We start from the raw sequence: 13,837 nt of genomic DNA on the forward strand, positions 1-13,837 counted from the left end.
TTTTGATTTTGGATAGCCCTGGTCATAAATGCTAAGTAAATTCAAATTACTGTTCTAACATTATCATCCAACGCTGGGAAGCAACTAACCCGGAGAGTTCTTGTTTGCTTTGGTCTGGTTTGCTTTGCTTTGTCGCACTTGGAGGGAGGGGAGATTTGCTCAGGCTCTGTAACTTTGCACAGTCAGATGGGTGGCCCGCCAGCACAGGTCACCTGAGTTCCCCCTGACGCGGGCAGCAGTGGCGGCTCCTACCTTCCCCCCGGGGCTGGTATGCAAATTCCCTCACCACGTCAACCACGAACGGAACCAAACCGACGCCAGCAACTCCCTCCGATCCACAGACGACAGACGCCGGGTCCCACCGCTCTTTCCCCTGAAATGAGCCCCAGCTGGGACCCAGGGAGAAACTCGCTTCCAAAACCAAGTTCTCCGACCGCATCCCTTCCAGGGCCGCCGGCCGCAGCAGCCCCGGGCGGGCGCTCGCCGCACCGGTCACTCTGCCGGAGGGAGCCGAACAGGGGAGGGAACACCGGCCGCACCAGGCTCCCCGAACCTTTGTCCGCGCGCCCCGCGCAACCTCGCAGGCCAGGCCCAGCGAGTCGGGAGGGCGAGGTAAAGTTTCAGGGTAATCCCCGAAAGGGTCGTGCAGGAGCCGGCCTCTTCCACGAGCACCGCCGGCACGCGCTTCCCCCGGGCCACGCCGCTGGCGAGCCCGGGGAGCGCCGAGCAACCGCCGCGGGGCACCAACAGGTGGGCAGCGCGGGCGGCCCGACGAGCGGCCAGGAGGACTGAGCGGGGCGTCCCCGGACTACGAAAGCCATCGCCTGGGGCTAATTCCTCTCCCGGGGCTCCCAGCTAACAGCCCTGGACGCCGGCCCCGCGCCCACCCCGCAGAGCCGCACGCCCGGGTGCAGCCTCACCTCGCGTGGGCCCCGCTCGGCGGAGCCTCCAAAGCCAGCGGATCCAACACGTCCCTGCGAACACGGGGCCGGTCCCGGTCCCGCCGAGCTCCGAGCACGCCGGGCTCCCCGGGAGCCTCTGCACCCGTGCGCTGACTCCGGGCTGGCGGCGGGCGGGGCTGCCCCGGGAGAAAGCGCGCTGCTGAATCCCGCCGGCGCCGCAGCCTCCAGGCTCCCCGGGCCACGCCCCCAGCCCGCCCGGCCACGCCCCCAGCCCAGCTCTCCCTTGATGCCCGCGGACGGGCCATCCCTCCAACTCAAGCCACGCCCCCGACCGGCCCTGACCACGCCCCCAGCGCGGGTCTCTGTCCACTCAGGCCACGGCCCCGACCAGGCTCTCCCTCCACCACCCTCTAAGGCCACGCCCCCCCCCCCGGGGCCCCCCCCCCCCCCCCCCGCTAAGGCTGCCGTTGCCTACAGCCCGGCTGTCCCCACCATCCTCCCGGCCATTCCCAACCCCCCAACAGCATCCCCCATCCCCCATCAGGATCATCCCCCACCCCTGCTTCGGCCCTCCTACACTTCTCCCCCACCCCAGCTTTTCTTCCTCTCAGCTACACCCCCAGCCCGGCTCCTTTCCTACCACCCCCAGCGACGCCCCCATATCACTACCCCAGCCCCCCCAGCCTCGCCCAGGGCGGGAGGAGCCGCCGCGTCGCCGGGGCAACCGCCCCCCCACTCCCGTCCACTCGCCCCACCTCTGCCTGGGCGTGGAGCAAAGGCACCGTGGCTGCGCGCATTTCCGAGCAAGGGAAACACTAGGTGAGGATTTTTAAACCTACCCTTTTCCCCAGGAACTACGACAAGTCTTATGTGTGCCGTTCAGTGAACCCACTCAAAGCACGATCACGGGCTAATCATTAATTCGCATGAAAACCACAGAGGCGAAGCAAACCCTCCTGTGCTAGGATGAGGACCCCAAATAGTCTGTGAATGTTTACATGCAACTGATGAAACTTATAAAGTAAACATACCCTTTCGAAAGCTGCCAGTTTTTAGGTGATTCATTTGAATGGTTACTATGCGCCAGCACTACTGTAAACATGGATTACTTCTGTCATCAAGGAACAATAACAACTACTTTTATTTTTTTTTATTTATTTTTTTTTAATTTTTTTTTCACCGTTTATTTATTTTTGGGACAGAGAGAGACAGAGCATGAACGGGCGAGGGGCAGAGAGAGAGGGAGACACAGAATCGGAAACAGGCTCCAGGCTCTGAGCCATCAGCCCAGAGCCCGACGCGGGGCTCGAACTCACGGACCGCGAGATCGTGACCTGGCTGAAGTCGGACGCTTAACCGACTGCGCCACCCAGGCGCCCCTAACAACTACTTTTAAACTAAGGAACATAAAATGGGGGCACCCGGGTGGCTCAGTCCGACTTCGGCTCAGGTCATGATCTCAGAGCTCCTGAGTTCCAGCCCCGCCTAGGGCTCTGTGCTGATGGCTCGGAGCCTGGAGCCTGCTTCGGATTCTGTGTCTCCCTCTCTCTCTGCCCCTAACCCGCTCACATTCTGTCTCTGTCTCTCTCAAGGATAAATAAACATTAATTAAAAAAAAAAAAACATAAAATGATGAAATTACCGAATGAAGAGTCAAAATTAACTTTATACTCTTTTAAATAGTGAAAAAAATTGTAATATCAAATGGTGGATACATGTCATATACATTTGTCAAAACCCACACCAAGAGTGAACTCAAATGTAAACTCGTTCCTCATAATGTATAAATATCGACTCATCAGTTGTAAGAGATGTACCACACTGATGTAAGATGTCAATGGTAGGAGAAGTTGGGGGGGAGTATATGAGAACTTTCCACTCAAACTGCTCTAAAAAAGTCTATTAATTAAAGCACACACACCAAAATATTAATGGCAATTAACTCTGAGTGGTGGAAATGTGGACAAATTTTAAATTTTTTGTTTGAAACTTTATTGAAATCCCCAAATTTTCAGCAATGAGCACATATTTTTAAGGCAGAAAAAAATATTACATAAACAAACTGTGGAAAATTTTAGAGACAGCATGAGAGGCTAATATCAAATATCCCACTTATTTCTCTTTTGCATAACTTTAAAAAATCTGCCTGAAGCCCTTACGAGTGTTAAAAATTACATCTATTTTAGTATTAAAAAAAAAAGAATCTCAAGGGTGAACTTTTTTTAATGATCTCTTTAGAATTAGCACAAACCTGGGGAGAACATTTTTATTTTTCTTTATAAAAAATCTGGGTCTCAAACAATCACTTCTGCCTGCTTGGAAATCACTATTAATATTTACACGCGACACTTTTTCTAGTGGAGAAAAACATTATACTCGAAACCACGTTCTTGGGGGAAATAGTCCCTGGCCCCCGGATACTTGGATCTCTGCAGAGTTCGAGGTATCTGCTGTCCTGATACCTGGGATCGTAGGCAAGCCTTTTGCCTGAGTTTCAGTTTCCTTCTCAGGGAAAAGGGAAGAAAGCTCACTCTCTGGATTGGTTGGAAAATACCCAACTTTAGCCCATAGAAGAATCCTGGTATCTTAGCACGTACAGGTGCTTGATATTTATGAGTTCCTGTCCTTTAAAACATACATTTTTTAGTGTTTTAATGAGAGTCTTGAGCTCCTGGATGTAAAAGATACTAACCTATTGGAGCAAGGCAGGATGTTTCAAGAGAAACCTCATCCATGTGACATGGAGTGGGGATTGGGCCCTTGACCATCACTAGCTAGAAGCATTAAGTGGATAAATCACCAAACTTCTCTGCATCTCATTTTTCTAACTGGTTAAATGAGAGATTTGGACCAGCGATCTCTCAGCTTCCTTCAGCTTCCATCACTGCACGGGGAATGTCAGTGTGGCTTCTGAGTAAAAAGGTTTAAATCTCCTCCAGTGACCTTTCTCTCGGCCTGCAGGACCAGCCATCACTCACCACCCTGCAAACAAAGCTGACATCTGCCTTCTACCCTCCCCACAAAAGACCGAGTCCCAAGGTTTCTTTGAATTGTTTTCCTCTCTGTGATCTCCTTGGACCAGACTAGCCGCTTAAATTCTAACAGTAGCCAATCCATAGCTTTGACCAAAGATTCATGGTAACGTCACTGGTGCGTTCTGCAGGATAATGTCCAGGGACAGAAAGTACCATTTTCCACCAAGTTTAAGGTGCACTTTTTTCCCCCACATAATTACGTCTCCAAGAGTATAATGTGTGTTTCTGTTAATATTTATTGAGCGCTCAATATGCTGTGTCGTTTACATTCAATATCTCCTTAAAGCCTCAAAGCAGCCCCCAAGGTGCTATTATCATTCTTGTTTTATAGATGGGAAAACAAAGTTCAGAGAAGGCGAATGCAGTGCTTATGGTAGGTCCCCCAGCCAGTAAAAAATGATGGGGCCAGGTTTGGTTTCATGCTGCTGCTTTTAAACTCTGTGAAGGCGGCTGTATTGAGGCTTCGTCCAGGGTTCTGAAGAAGAATTACTGTCTTCGGTCCCCTGACAGTCCCCGCTCCTCAGGGGGTTTTTCAGGAGAAGGGATAAGGGAGGAAAGTGTTCCAGACTGAATGTTTATCCCCTGTCCATCTCCCCCAGGCCTCCCCCTGTAGTCTCATATGTTGGAGCCCCCATTCCCAGTAAGATGGGTTGAGGAGGTAGGACCTTTGGCAGGAGAGAGGGTTTAGACGAAGTTATGAAGGAGGGGCCCCATGATGGGGTTAGTGCCTTAATAAGAAGAGAATTCTGGGTCTTACCTTCTCCTTCTGCCTCTCCCTTGGGAGGACACAGCAAGAAGGTGGCCAGCTGCAAGCCAGGAAGGGGGGGCTCAGCAGACACCAAATCTGGTGGCTTATCTTGGACCTCCCAGCCTCCAGAAATGTAAAACATAAATTCCTGTTGTTTAAGCCGCCCAGTGTGGTCTTTTGTCATGGCGGCCAAGCTGACTAATACAGAAAGGAAACTCCTTTCTCCTTGTTTTAGATACTTTTTCTTTAAGGTTCTTCCAAATAGTAACCCTCTGGCCTCGGGCCCCACCCTCTACTGCCCAAGAAGTGGGAGAAATCCATTGGTCCACCTAATTTATTAATAATTTATTAAAAGCACAGGATTCACTCTTTTCGAACCTCTCCACCCAGACTACTCCAGAGCCAGACTGTCACCTGGACAGGATACCTGATGGTTGTCATCTGACTTCAAGGCGGTGGGGGCGGGGGGGGGGGGGAACAGCACAAGGAAGAACATGCAGATAATATTAGTAAGAACTCTTCGCACAGACCCAAAGTCACAGTCTCTACCAGACTTTATCAGGAACATCACTGACATTTTTGTCCTCATCTGTCAGTCTCCTGCATCTTGTTTCCTAATTGGTTGTGAAGGCAGAAAGGGAAGGAAAGAGGGCTCGGCTGGCCCACAGTTGTCCCTGGGGTGGAAGATAAAGCCTGAAAGCGCATTGGCCTCTTCCTACCCCAGCGCTGCAGCTTTGAGAAAATTGTCTAACCTCTCTGTGACCTTCTCCTTCTCTGTGACACACTCTGGTAAAGATCAAGTGTGATAATATATGTAAAGTCCTAGCTTACTTTCTGGCACATGGTAAAATGCAAATAAGATGGTGGCTGTCATCATCGGTCAGAATGGATAAGAAAGATTTGCTGTCGTTAATTTTACAGTTTATCAGAGCAGACGTCTCTCTAATTTAAGGTTTCTGGGATGACAGAATAATCTTTGGTAGGGGCGCCTGGGGTGGCTTAGTTAAGCGTCTGACTTTGGCTCGGGCCATGATCTCGTGGTTCGTGAGTTCGAGCCCCACGTCGGGCTCTGTGCTGACAGCTCAGAGCCTGGAACCTGCTTTGGATTCTGTGTCTCCCTCTCTCTCTGCCCCTTCTCCACTCATGCTCTGTCTCTCTCTGTCTCTCTCTCAAAAATAAATAAACCTTAATAAAAAATTAAAGAAAAAAAGAATGATGTTTGGTATTTGTCACATTATTTGGGCACATAAGTACCTATTTGGGGGAGGGTAAGGAGTGCCCAACTGATTCGGACAGAGAAAGAAAGGCATTTCCCCTATTCTTTGCCCAGGGGCCGGCTCCAGCATCGGTCTAGGGTGCCCTCTCTGTGTGCTCAGCCAAAAGGATGCTGGAGGAAATCCGAAGGATCTGGAGAAAATACGATGGGCCAGGTGGCCATAAGGAAGAGAGGAGGGGCAGTAAAGAGGAGGGCAGTGAAACCATGTCCCCATCTTCCTTACTGGCCAACCAGAATCTGCACAAAGCCATGAGCGTGAGGGGTGAGTGGCTGTCTGCAACAGCCGACTCCCACGTGGTTCTGAAAGCTCTTCAAGACCCCTCTGCCCCTCTCCCAACCGTGAATCTGGATTTCCGGGGTGTATGTTGACTCGACTGAGGACAGTCTCAAGAGCAGTTCTCCACAAACGCAGCCTCTCTCTCCGCCTCAGTCAAGCAACTCCTGAAATCCCGTCTTATTACGTTGCCATGATTGAGCCCCTCCTCTGTCAATGTTTGCTTCATCGCTCTGCCCCTTCATTGTGTCACAGCGCGCCCTTGATCCTCCCGCGATGCGATCTCTACCTTGGCGATGGGACCCTGGCTGCGGAGGCAGGCAGCTGCCACTGCGCCCCCTTTCACCTTTCACTAGCTGGGTGGCCTTGGGTAAGCTCTCCTGAACCTCAGTTTCTTCATCCGTAATGTAGAAATAATAATGCGTGCCCCGTCGTGGTAGGGATCACATGAGACAGATCTGTGCGAAGACTTTAGAACCGCCAGACCTGCAGAGAGTATGTAACATGAACGGCTGCTAAGAGTACACACACAGGCAAACCCAGACCTGCCTGGTGACCTCCAGAGTCTTGCTCAAGGCTCACCTCAAGTTCACGTCTTTGAAGTCTTCCCTGACTTCCCTAGACACACTTCTGTTTTAGTGCTAACCAAAGACATTATGAGCGCCCTGAGGCAGTGTGTGTGTGTGTGTGTGTGTGTGTGTGTGTGTATTTATATATATAATTTTTTAATTAATAGTCTTTTTTAGAGCAGGTTTTGGTGTATACAAAAATTAAACAGAAAGTTCAGAGAGTCCCCACATACCTCCTTATTATTACCGGGAACGGTTTCTCTCCTTGTTAATAAACATGTGGTATCAGTGTGCTACATTTCTTACAATTGATGAGCCCATATTGACACATTGTTATTAACTGAAGTCCATCGTTAATGGCAGGGTTCATTCTTCCAATTCAACACTTCTGTGGGTTTTAATAAGGCAGAACCACAGTTTCACCTAGAATAGTTTCACAGCCCTAAACATCCCCTGTGTTCCACGTGTTCATTCCTCCCTTCTAACTGCTCTCTCCACCATCTCCACAGTTTCGCCTCTTCTAAAATGTCATATAGTTGGAGTCATACAGTATTTAGCCATGGCGAACATTAATTACCCTAAGACTTCAGACACAAATGTGTTTCAGCACTGATCAAAGACATTATGACCTCCTTAAGGGCAGACATTTTTTTTCTTTTACTTTATTTATTTCCTTTGGGATCTCCCACATTACTAGGTACATAGTAAGTACTCGGTCTTCAACAGTGTAATAATAATAATAATAATAATAATAATAATACACTTTAGATGTTAGTATATGCTTTATAGCATATTAGAAACATAAATAATGAAAATTTTTTTAAAAAACTAGTTTCTAAATTCAGGGTTCTGACAGTCTAGTCAGGCATCCAATTCTTTTTGGCTCATTTTTATAAGTCCTATTAAAACAATAATTCTTTTCAACTCCAAAATTCTAAGCAAACTCCTAATAACCACCATAGCCCACAACTATAATTTTGAGATGAATCATGTGACCAGTTTTGAATTTCAGCTCTGACCAAACACTTCCAGCTTAAAACCCAAGTTAATTCTTTTTTCTTCCCCCCACCAACTTCAAAAGTAAAGGAGAACAAATGAGAGAGAACAAGATGATTCACTGTTCACTTAGAAGTAGACTGTGAATAATGAGGAGCAGGTTAAGGAGACAGTTATAGTAAATGTTAACAGAGGGCTGCTTTCCAGACCAGAATATTAACTGAGGAATATTCACAGTAAGTCTCTAGATCTGGGTAGTGAAGGAAAATGAATAAATGGGTGTGCCAGGGAAAGGAACTATGATAAGAGAATCATACTCCTAGAGTTTAAGAAAACGGCAGTAAAGGCATCCATTGACCAAAGTCAATTAGACTCCAGGGTTCCGGCACCTGCTTGGACTTACTGTATTGCTGGAGACATACAAACTGCCCCCTGAACACTTTGCAGAATTAAACTGGAAATGTTTACAAGTAATAAAATGGAAATGTCTCACCATCACTGTGAGAGCTGCTGGTCTCTGCATCAGAGTAGACTTCGATCTCTACCTACATCTTTTCATTCAGTCTTCAGGGTGAGAGCACAGGTTTGGTAGAAGACAACTGAATTTGGACCCCACCCCTGCCACTCAGTAACCAAGTGACTTAGAGCAAGTTGCTTTATATCTCTTAGCCTTAAAGATTTAAAAATCAAGGTATAACTTAGATATGGTACAGTACATAAATCTTACATGTATAGCTGGGTGTGTGTGTGTGTGTGTGTGTGTGTTGGACAGACCCCAAGATGACCCACCATGATGCCTGCCTCTTGATGTTTCTGTCTTTATGTGAGTCACTCTACCGCTACAGACAGAATCTGCGATTTCCACCCAACCAATGGAATATATGGCACGAGTGATAGGATATTTTATTATATAAAGACCCCATTCTAACAGACACTCATTGTTGGCTTGGTGAAGCAAAGTGGCCCCGTTGGAGAGGCCCATGTGGCAAGGAACTGTGAGCAACCTCTAGGACCTGGGTGGGGGCAGGCATTCTCCAGCCGATCGCCATACAAAAGCTGGGGCTGTCCGTCATACTGTTGCACGGAAGTAAGTTCTGCCAACAACTTGAACGAGCTTGGGAGCAAGTTCTTCCCCACTCAAGCTTCTAGATCACAACACAGCCCAGCCACACCTTGATTGCAACTCAGAGCCAAGGCCCCATCTGAGCTGTGCCCAGACTTTTGATCCATGGAAACTGAGAGAAAATACCTATGTGTTGTTTTAACCCACTTAAGTTGGTGGTGATTTGTTTTCATATCACAGAAAACGATTGCAGTATCAGTGTAACCACAAGGCTGATCAAAAGACAGTATATCTCTAGCACCTCATGTGCCCTCCCCGTTAGCAATGCCCACTACCCCAAGGACAGAGATGATTCTAACCACCATCACCATAAGTTACTTCTGTTTGTTTTTGAATGTCATATAAGTGGGATCATGCAGTATGTATTCTTTTGTGTCTGATTTCTTTTCTTAACACTGTGCCTGTGAGCTTCATCCACGGTCCATGTAACAGTAGTTCATTCTTTTCTATTGCTGTGTAGTATCCCACTGTTTGAACATACGAAGTCCTGTTCGTGGTGAACAATTAGGTTGTTGCTGTTGTTGGTTAGTACGCTTCCAGGAACATTGTTGAATGTGCCTGTACTAGACAAAAAAAAATTATACCCAGGAGTGGAATTGCTAGGTCACAGAGTTTACATGTGTTTACCTTGTTTCATACTGCCAAATATTTTTAAAGGTTTACGCATTTATTTTCTTTAATGTTTTTATTTTATTTTTGAGAGAGAGAGACAGAGCACGAGTGGGGGAGGTGCAGAGAGAGAGAGGGAGACACAGAATGGGAAGCAGGCTCCAGGCTCCGAGCTGTCAGCACAGAGCCCGATACGGGGCTCGAACTCACAGACAGTGAGATCATGACCTGAGCTGAAGTCGGACACTCAACCGACTGGGCCACCCAGGCACCCCTACATATTTATTTATTTATTGAAAAAAATTTTTTGACATTTATTTATTTTTGAGAGAGACAGAGACAGAGACGCAGACAATCTGCAGCAGGCTCCAGGCTCTGAGCTGTCAGCACAGAGCCTGATGCGGGGCTCAAACCCACAAGCCGCAAGATCATGATCTGAGCTGAAGTTGGACCCCCAACCGACGGAGCCACCCAAGTGCCCCAGGTTTAATTACTTTTGAGAGAGCATAAACAGGGGAGGGACGGGGGGGGGGGAGAGAATATCCAAGATTGGCTCCATGCTGGCAGCAGTGAGCTCAATGTGGGGGTGGAACTCATGAACCGTGAGATCGTGACCTGAACTGAAGCGGGACGCTCAACTGACCGAACCACCCAGGTGCCCCCAAACATTTTTTCAAAGTGGTTGTATCAGTTTACATTCCCACGTGTGACAGAACAGACTTCTGGGTGCTCCGCCGCCCTCATTAATACTTGGTATCATGTTAGCCTCAGAAGAATAGGGATAACAAGAGGATCCACCACCTAGCGTTGTGAACATCAAGTGAGAACATATGCAAATGTCCTCATAAAACTGAACTTGCTTGATTAATAGCAGACATTTATTTCCTTATTGGCTTCCAGATCACACAGGTAGAAGTGGCTGGGCCGGGATTCAAACCCCAAGGGAGAAATTCCAAACGCCATCCTCTTTCCACCACACCTTCTTCCACTAGGCCACTTCCCAGACGTGTTTAGTGGGCATCAATCCCCACAAATAGTTCAAAATGATCTCTTTTTCTTAGACCCCATTCTCCTCCACAGATCCCCAGGAAGTATGTGTTCTTTCTACGTGACATAAAACACGAATAGAATTGCAGACCCACAATGTGGAGGGTGTCTGCGATTTCTTTTACAGAAAATGCCCACGCTCTTTATTGCCACTTTCTGTGGCGCATTCCCTCCACCAAAAACCTTCTGTTGAAAGTGGTCTTGGCTGCCTTTGTGGGTTTCTTCGTCTAAAGAGCTTACTTTACGGTTGGTCCTAAATTGTCAGCTTCTTCACTTTCCTGCCCCACACTAACAGACTACTTGCTCTATGATTTCCTCCTTGCCTACACGACAAGAACAAGTTGCATCCATAAATGAAGGCAATGAAATGGAATGTGAGGATTGTGCGGGTGGCAGCGAGGGAGAAGCTGGTGAGGCGGGCCATGCAGCCCAAAGACAGGACAGTAGGTGGACGGTGTGGCTCCCACATCAGAGGCTCCAGGACCACACAAGAGCCTGTCTGGAAATCCACATGGCTGGTCTAGCATCCAGGCTCATTTGCCAAAGGGCTGACGTGTTTGTAACGCACTGGAATGTTTCTTCTATTGTTGATTTCATGTTTGTGGAGGAAACACTGCAGATGGAATAAAATCAGATTGAGGACAATGTCTAGGGAGGATGCCCCAGTCTCAACTCAGAGAACATGATTAGACATGAGAACAGATGTAATACAGATTTTTCTTCTCACACACATATTCAGGATGGTCCTTTGATTTGCACATCGCCTTTATCACATTCAACTACACCGTGTGTGGAAATTCGGAAAAGTTAGCAATGAAAATATTACAATTTAAGATGTAAAAGTGAGAAGGAATGCAGAGAACCGACACTAGGCCCCGAACCCGGGGGAAGAGACAAAACTGTTTCAAGACCTGTAACTTTCTCCAGGACAGGGGCAGGGAGAGGCTCAGAGGCAGCGGAGTCCTAACCGCATCCTCCGCAGAGTCCCGCAGCGTCACCTGCGCCTTTGGATGGCAGGCTCTGCTCTGTTTCTGACAGGTTCACCAACCTTTCAAAACTAGGTCTTCCCCAAGAGCTGAATCATGACTCTCCAGCAACACACCCTTCTCTTCTCTCTGCTGCCCTCACGCCGGGCCACGTATAGCAACTGAGTTAGTCAAGCATTGCATATGTAATGCTTAGTACTATTAAAAACTATAAGGGTAGAAAAAACAGTGACGTCTGGTAATGTCCATTTAATACTTACTATGTGCCAGGTTCTGTTTTAAGCATTTTACATGTTTTTACTCCTTTCATTCTCGGCATAAACCCTATGGGGTGGGAACTGCTGATGTTCCCACTTTACAGATGAGGAAACCAAGGCCTCACCAGGAGGTTGGAAACTTACCCAGGAAGACACATAGCTGGAATGTGAAATCAGACAGTTGACCTCCAGACCCCACCCTCTTACAACAATGTGCCTCAGTAATGGACATTAACTTCTAGGAAATTAAACAGAACAAAACACCACAGAATCAGAGACTAAATATGAAAAATCCGTCAAAGGAAATTAGATGTTCAGCAGACTACCAGAACACAAAGGTTTGGTGCTCACTAAGGAAGCACCTACTAAAGAAACAATAAGTAGAGGGGCACCTGGGTGGCTCAGTCGGTTAAGTGTCGACTCTTGATTTCAGCCCAGGTCATAATCTCCTGGTTGTGGGATCGAGCCTGCCTCGGGCTCAGTGCTGGCAACACGGAGCCTGCTTGGGATTCTCTTTCTCCCTCTCTTTCTGCCCCCCCCCTGATAGTGCCCACGCACGCGGGCTCTCTCAAAAAAAAAAAAAAATAGTAATAAAATAAACAACTAGAAATGTACGTGGAATAAGTGAAGGCATATTAGGAATGGTAAGAAATAATAAACAGACACGTGATGTCATTTATTAAAATTATGGAATAATCCAGGATTCACTGTATATCCATGCACAATTTGAAACATTTTTTATGCAAAGGAAAAGATAAAACAAGCTTTGTTTATACATAACATGATCTCTTATTTAGAGAATCTGGTGTATTCTACAAAACTAAAGACTATTAGAACTAATCAGTAAGTTTAGGAAGGTTGAGTACCCTGGATCAATATACAATTAACAGTTTCATTGCCATACACTATCAACAAATCAGATTAAAATTAAAATTTAAAACATCTATATGATTTTTTTTTTTTTTAATTCCAGGGTAGTTAACACACAGTGTTATATTAGTTTCAGGGGTACAATACACGGATTCAACAATTCTATACATTACTCAGTGCTCATCATAAGTGTGCTCTTATCACGTATTTCCCATGAATACATGCCCATCACGTATTTCACCCCCCTCCCCCCGCACCTCCCCTCTGGCAACCATTAGTTTGTTCTCTACAGTTAAAAGTCTGTTTTTTGGTTTCTCTTTTTTTTCCCCCTTGTTCATTTGTTTTGCTTCGTAAATTCCACATGCATGAAATCAAGTGATATTTGTCTTTCTCTAACTTGTTTCGCTCAGCACTCTGCTCTAGATCCACCCATGTTGTTGCAAATGGCAAGATTTCATTCTTTTTTATGGCTAAGTAATATTCCTTTTATATACATCACATCTTCTTTATCCATTCATCTAACAATGGGCACTTGGGCTGCTTCCAAAATTTGGCTATTGTAAATAATGCTGCAATAAGCATAGGGGTGTATATATCCTTCCAAATTAATGTTTTTGTATTCCATGGGTAAATATCCAGTAGTGTGATTACTGGATCATATGGGAGTTCTATTTTCAATTTTTTGAGGAACCTTGTAGTGTTTTCCACAGTGGCTGCACCAGTTTGCATTCCCACCAACAATGCACAAGCATTCCTTTTCCTCCACATCCTCACAAATACTTGTTTCTTAGGTTTTTTTTTATTTTTGCCATTCTGACAGGTGTGAGGTGATATCTCATTGTGGTTTCGATTTGCATTTCTCTGATGATGAGTCATACTGAGTGTCTTTTCATGTATCTGTTGGCCATCTGTCTTCTTTGGAGAAATGTCTGTTCCTGTTCTCTCCCCATTTCTTTCTTTCTTTCTTTCTTTCTTTCTTTCTTTCTTTCTTTCTTTCTTTCTTTCTTTCTTTTTCTTTTTTATTAAGGGAGCCTGTTTTATTGTTTCATAAACTGATGTGTGACAAAATTCTTTGGTCATTAATTTATTCAGCAATTGTTAAGTGAGCATTTACTCTGTAGTAAGTACTGAAATCTACTAATTTG

At 46.5% G+C, this 13,837-nt stretch overlaps 1 protein-coding gene and 1 long non-coding RNA gene across 5 annotated transcripts in view; one reads left to right on the plus strand and one right to left on the minus strand.

Moving 5' to 3' along the window:
• The window catches only part of SPATA13 (spermatogenesis associated 13), a 348,795-nt gene that overhangs the window by 146,355 nt on the left and 188,603 nt on the right, over positions 1 to 13,837 (minus strand). The window contains exon 1 of one of the 3 annotated variants that reach the window (XM_040448042.1): positions 921 to 1,067. The exons of the other annotated variants lie outside the window; for them this stretch is intronic. The gene's annotated coding sequence lies outside the window, so the exon portion shown is untranslated. Of the gene's footprint in view, positions 1 to 920; positions 1,068 to 13,837 lie in introns of those variants that run through there. 3 annotated transcript variants of the gene reach the window in all.
• LOC121012742 (uncharacterized) overlaps positions 1,161 to 13,837 on the plus strand; it is a 28,800-nt gene continuing 16,123 nt past the window's right edge. The window contains exon 1 of one of the 2 annotated variants that reach the window (XR_005782266.1): positions 1,161 to 1,721. This is a non-coding gene — a long non-coding RNA (uncharacterized LOC121012742). The remainder of the gene's footprint in view (positions 1,722 to 13,837) is intronic. The other variant, XR_005782268.1, reaches the window with a different exon arrangement.

Source organism: Herpailurus yagouaroundi, unplaced genomic scaffold (assembly GCF_014898765.1).
Source record: "Herpailurus yagouaroundi ecotype Mexico unplaced genomic scaffold, PumYag 197, whole genome shotgun sequence".
NCBI lineage: Eukaryota > Metazoa > Chordata > Mammalia > Carnivora > Felidae > Herpailurus > Herpailurus yagouaroundi.